The 6,577-nt window shown below is 46.4% G+C and overlaps 1 long non-coding RNA gene across 1 annotated transcript in view; it reads right to left on the reverse strand.

Moving 5' to 3' along the window:
• LOC127583322 (uncharacterized) overlaps positions 1-6,577 on the reverse strand; it is a 153,547-nt gene that overhangs the window by 22,847 nt on the left and 124,123 nt on the right. The window lies entirely within an intron of this gene.

Here is a 6,577-nt window from a genome sequence, read left to right on the forward strand (position 1 = left end):
TTTCTGCTGCTCTGCCCATTTTGCACAAGGTTCTGAAGCAGCTCCACATCACTGTTTTTACAGAGAGTGCCTCTCAAGATATTGTGATGCAGAGAGCCAGATACATTAGAACATTGAACATAGAACATTACAGCACAGTACAGGCCCTTGGGCCCACAACATTTTATCCTGCTCTAAGATCTATCTAACCGTTCCCTCCCACATAGCCCTCCATTTCTCTATCATTCATGTGTCTATCTAAGGGTCTCTGAAACGTCCCCAATGTATCTGCCCCCACCACCTCTGCAGGCAGTGTGTTCCACGCACCCACCACTCTTTGTGTAAAAAACTTACCCCTGACATCTTCCTCCAATCACCTTAAAATTATGTCCCCTCATGCTAGACATTGTCTCCCTGGGAAAAAGTCTCTGACTGTCCACTCGATCTATGCCTCTCATCATCTTGTACACCTCTATCAAGTCACCTCTCATCCTCCTTCTCTCCAAAGAGAAAAGCCCTAGCTCACTTAACCTATCCTCAGAAGACATGCTCTCCAATCCAGGCAGCATCCTGGTAGGTCTCCTCTCCACCCTCTCTAAAGCTTCCACATCCTTCCTATAATGAGGTGGCCAGAGCTGAACATTGCAGAATCAAAATCAGTATCAGGTTTATTATCACTGACATGTGTTGTGAAATGTGTTGTTTTGCGGCAGCAGTACAGTGCAGACATAAAATTACTGTAAATTACAGAAATAAATAAATAGTGCAAAAAATAAGGACTAATGAAGTAGTGGTCATGGGCTGTGTCTGAATGTAATACAGAGAGCAAAGGCCAATGACCAGGAACGTGCTCCACCTTCAGAGAGGGGAGAAATGCAGGAATACATCAGTAAATATGGGGCATGGATTTAAGTCAATTGGCTGCACTAAAGGGGAGGTGCAAAATAAAGACTACTCCACCCAGTGAGTAGCAGGCTCTGGAACTCACTGCATGAAATGGAGTTTTGCTCATTTATTCTCTTTTGCTGGACCTGGGCATCAATGGGAAGGCCAGCATTTACTTCCAGTCTCTAACTGCCCTGAGCTGAGTGGCTCACAAGATCAGTTTAGTGGTATATAACAGTCAATCACATTGGTGGGTCCAGAGTTACAAAACAAGGTCAGGACAGAAGATTTCCCTTCCCTTTAATAAACTCGGTGCTTTCTGTGGTCATCATTACTAATTAGTTGTTTAATAAGCAGGTTTCCAGATTGCTGCTCTGGTAATTTAACCGCTGCTGTGCAATGTCCTGTCCACTGAAGAACTCACGGGAGGTGTGCTTGGCAGGACTGAGACGGTTCCTGTACAGAGATGGGAGGAGGATAAAATGGCCTGTCCAAACCCATAAGAGATTTACCAGGATGTTGCCTGGATTGGAGAGCATGTCTTATGAGGATAGGTTGAGTGAGCTGGGGCTTTTCCCATTGAGAGGAGGAGGATGAGAGGTGACTTGATAGAGGTGTACAAGATGATAAGAGGCATAGATCGAGTGGACAGTTAGAGACTTTGGCCCAGGACGACAATGGCTAACACGAGGGGACATAATTTTAAGATGATTGGAGGAAGGTATAAGGGGGATGTCAGGGGTAAGTTTTTTACACAGAGAGTGGTGGGTGCGTGGAACGCACTGCTGGCAGAGGTTGTGGGGGCAGCTACATTAGGGACATTTAAGAGACTTTAGATAGACACATGAATGATAGAAAAATGGAGGGCTATGTGGGAGGGAAGGGTTAGATAGATCTTAGAGCAGGATAAAATGTCACACAACATTGTGGGCCGAAGGGCCTGTAGGGTTCTATGTCCTATGTTCTATAACCCCAGGCTCAATAACTGAGCGAGTCAGAGTGTCTACACTTGGTGGGGGTCACTGCATCAGTTCTGAGCATCTGAACAGAACATAAATGCTGTGTGCAGTTCTGGTCACCGTGCTATAGGAAGGACATGATTAAACTGGAAAGTATGCAGAAAAGATTCACAAGGATGTTACCACGACTGGACAGCTTGAGTTATAAGGAGGGACTGGATTGGCTGGGACTTTTGTACCTGGAGTATGGGAGGCTGATTGGTGACCTTAAAGAGGTTTATAAAATCATGAGAGGCATAGATAAGGTGGATGGTCACAGCCTTTTTTCCCAGGGTAGGTCTGAGCATGGAGATAAAGTGAGAGGGGAAAGAGTTAAAGGGGACCTGAGGAGCAACTTTTTCACCCAGAGGGTTGTCAGTCTATGGAACGAGCTGCCAGAGGAAGCAGTAGAGGGGGGAACAATTACAGTGTTTAAAAGCAGTTGGACAGGTCCATGGATAGGAAAGGTTCAGAGGGATATGGGCCAAACGCAGCAAATGGTATTAGCTCAGATAGGCAATTTGGTCAGCACAGGTGAGTTGGGTCTAAAAGCCTGTTTCCATGCTGTATAACTCTATGAACCAGTCCCCCTCCTCACGGTCAGGCAACACTTGGAAGAGCCAAGACCTCCAGCGCTGCAGACTGAGAGCTGGAGAATGAGGTGGACCCAAAGTCCTGATGAAGGGCCTCAACCTGAAACATTGACTGTCCATTTCCCCCCACAGATGCTGCCTGACCCGTTGAGTTCCTCCAGCGTTTTGTGTGTTGATCCAGATTCCAGCATCTACAGTCTCCTGTGTGTCCCTGGGCCTAACGTCTGTTCTTGGCCAGCATGGACACAATGGTTGAATGGCCTCCTTCTACGAAGTAAATTCCTGTGCCTATTGCACAGTTCCGCTCAGTGTGGGTGGTTTCCATTCTACAGACGTTGGGCTCCAATTCAAAGGGTTTACCTGATGGTGGTGGTCCAGTTATCCTTGGACAGCACTGCCACAGAAAGCTTCATTCAGTCTGTGAGAGGCCGTCTGTGGGGGTCCCTGCTGTTCATCATCCCTGACTGTAAGTGCTCCAATACATCACGGTCTGCTTCCCTCCCACCCCTCACCCCAAGAAGGACCAGGTTACAGCAATGGGCCTTTCAACAGGCAACACACAGCTGCGATCAGAATCAAGTTTATTATCACTGACTTACATGAAGTGAAATGTGTTGTTTTTGTGGCAGCAGTACAGTGCAAAGACATAAAAATTACCATAAATTACAAAATAAATAAACCGGGCAAAAAAAAAGGAATAACGAGGTAGTGTTCATGGGTTCACGGACCGTGCAGAAATCTGATGGCAGACAGGAAGAAGCTGTTCCTGAATCATTGAGTGTGGGTCTTCAGGCTCCTGTACCTCCTCCCTGATGGTGGTAACGAGAAGCTCCCTGCTCCCAGCTCAGTCCAGCCAGTGTTGCCTGGACCCCTGACGAGTGTAGATGGCAGCCTATAGTTACAGCCATTCTTGGACTTGTGTAATCACAGTTTTTAAAAATACTCACGCAAGAATAAATCCTGAGACTTTGAATGGTGTGAGGAGCTGATTTGTGTGAGGAAAATATACACAAAGGATAAAAGGAAAACTCAGATGGCTCTGAATAATCACTGGGTAGAAACTGGTATTTATGACTCATCCACTCTGATCTTTTAACAGCAGCATGCAGATAACTTTAAAAACGTTTCCAGTTTTTCTACAATTACAGCTTGAATTGACTGATTCAAAACCAGTCCTACTGATAGAAAACAGTGGGCTCCAAATAAACAGCAGTAATAAGCCAATTATAACCACAGATGCGTTCACAGGAAGATAGCGTTCAACCTTCAGAACACTCTGTTCATAAATTATTTTCTTTTCTCTGTCTTGCTGCCACCTTCTTAAATGTGCTTTAATTGTTGTTGTTAGATTTGTGTAGGAATAGTCCTGATCCGAAATATTAACTGCCCATTTCCCTCCAACAGATGCTGCCTGACCTGCTGAGTTCCTCCAGCAGATTGTGTGTTGCTCCAGATCCCAGCGTCTGCAGTCTCTGGTTTCTCCACAACACTTGTAAATCAGGGCATATGGCGATCGACTGTAGCACTAAACTTTATTCGGAGAGAATATCCACTGACGATGCTGAGGTCTCTCAGCATCAATAACAAGCTGAACCCAGGGCATTGGAAACTGCACAGCTGCACAGTCAATAACCTTTCAGAAGATCTAACAGTCAGTAACACGATTACCAGGTAAGGTGTGTCAGTTAAGGAGCTGTGAAAGGATAGCTTAACTACCTTAACCAGTCTGTGCAGTCAGGGCAGGATGAGGCAAATCAGTCTCTCACACCTGCTCCTCCATTCAAAGTATTCATGGCTGGTCCTCTCCTGCTAGTCTCCTTCCTCTGAAATCCTCAACCCCTCCTATCAATGTCTACCTCAAGGCTGCTCAGAATCTCAACATCCACAGTCAATGGGCTGGAGAATTCTAAAGATTCACAAACCTCTGCCTATAGAAATGTTCCTCCTTAATAGACTCCTTTCCTCAGACCGCAAGTCATTTCACCGGAGAAAACTGTCTCCCAGCAGCTACCTGACAATCCCTCGTAGAATGTTCTACCTTGCTGTCACCTCTCATTCTGAGCTCCTGTGTGCTCAGTCCAATTCTACTCAATCCCTCCCCCTTGTCCCAGGAATCAGTCCTTCATCACACCACCTCACAGGCAGGTATATCGCTCATTAGATGCGGAAATGAAAAATGCACACAGTGCTCCAAAATGTTGTGCCCACAGAACCCTCCAAACTTGCCAATGCAATACACAGGGCAACCAACTTGTGCTTTGTAACAAAGGAATGCATGAACTGCAAGGAATAGGATTTCTACTTAACGTAGAACATAGAAACATAGAAAACCTACAGCACAATTCAGGACCTTTGGCCCACAAAGCTGTGCCGAGCATGTTCCTACCTTATCAAACGCCTTGCTGAAATCCATATACACTACATCTACTGCTCTCCCTTCATCGATGTGTTAGTCACATCCTCAAAAATTCAATCAGGCTCGTAAGGCAGGACCTGGCCCTTAACAACAATAGTTTTCTGCACTTCAAGAGTGTCTCACTGGGTATTTGAGATGATGTAACAGGGACAAAACCAGAGCACCCGGAAGAAGAAGCATCGCAGTCACAGGGAGAATGAGCAAACTCACACTGACAGCACCTGAGGTCAGGATTGAACCCAGGTCACAGAGTCATGGAGTTACACAGCACAGAAATGGGCCCCTCAGCCCAACTAGTCCATGCCGACCGAGATGCCAAACTGAGCTAGATCCATTGGTTCATCAGAAGAGGCACTCAAACCGCAAGTGCATTGCACACCAATACAGGTCCTAAAGGAGGGTTGACATCAGTGCTGGGGTTTAATCTGACCGGGGCCATTCTCAGGAGGCCTGAGGCATCTAACTTCCTTTATACTTGATGGAGGTGTATAAGGTTATGAGAGGGATAGACAGAGTGGACAGCCAGCACCTTTTCCCCAGGGTGGCAATGGCCAATACCAGAGGACGTCCATTTAAGGTGGTGGAGGAAAAGTTTAGGGGAGATGTCAGAGGTGGGTTCTTTACACAGAGAGTGGTGGGTGCCTGGAACGCACTGCCGGGGTTAGTGGTAGAGGCTGATACAATGGGGATATTTAGAAGACTCTTGCACAGGCACATGGATGTAAGAAAAATGGAGGGTTATGGGCTGTGTAGGAGGGAAGGGTTAGATTGATTGGGGGTAGGTTTATATTGGTCAGCACAACATCATGGGCCGAATGGCCTGTACTGTGCTGTTCTATGTTTAAATTTTCACCTCTCTCTCTGCAATCTCTGCTGGTCTTCAAACACCTACCCCCCTCCCGAAGTACCTACCGACACTCTCCACCCTCCATCATCTCTACAGTGAGGTCCACTATTTCCCCACTCCCAACAACACTCTCCCAAACATCTAGCTACTTTCCAACCTCCACCAGTCACCATCGGACTCCCTCCGTGGTCCCCACTCTGGACAATGGTGGCAGATGACAGAGTAAAGGCCTTAAATCTGTTTCACCATTCAGGCCCAGTCTATCCCTCACAAGGCTTGGCCTGCCAAAGGCTATTCAACCCTGAGGGCATCACAGAAAGATAACCCACTACTTCTTGTTGCTTTAATAGACATCTTCAAAGCCTGTTAAAATTTCTAGGCCAAAACCCTTGAATGAAACAATTTCACTCACAGTGCGTCTGAATCACTGGTTGCTACTTCAAAGATGAGCAAAGAATTTACCCCCTTCATCCTGCCAAACTTATTCCTCAGCCAACATCATTAATTGCCTGGTTGGTATCACCTTTCTGCCAGTGGGATCTTACTGTGCACAAATCAGCTGCCTTGTTTTCTACGTTATGCACTGACTGCAGTTCAGGAAGACCTTGGGGATACCGTGTATTGTGAAAGGCGCTATATAAATTCAAGTCCTTTCATCTTTCCCATATTTCCATAAACAGAAGGAGGCTGCTTCAGCCCATCGAGTCCAATATATTGCCCCGCAAATTTTCCCTGTAACCAATTCCCCAACTATTTCAATCATCTTCCCCCCACCCCCAAGTTCTACCACTCCCCTCGGTACATGGGGCAATCTACAGCAGCTAATTAACTCACCAACCCGCACGTCTCTGGGATGTGG

Source organism: Pristis pectinata, chromosome 26 (genome assembly GCF_009764475.1).
Source record: "Pristis pectinata isolate sPriPec2 chromosome 26, sPriPec2.1.pri, whole genome shotgun sequence".
Lineage (NCBI taxonomy): Eukaryota > Metazoa > Chordata > Chondrichthyes > Rhinopristiformes > Pristidae > Pristis > Pristis pectinata.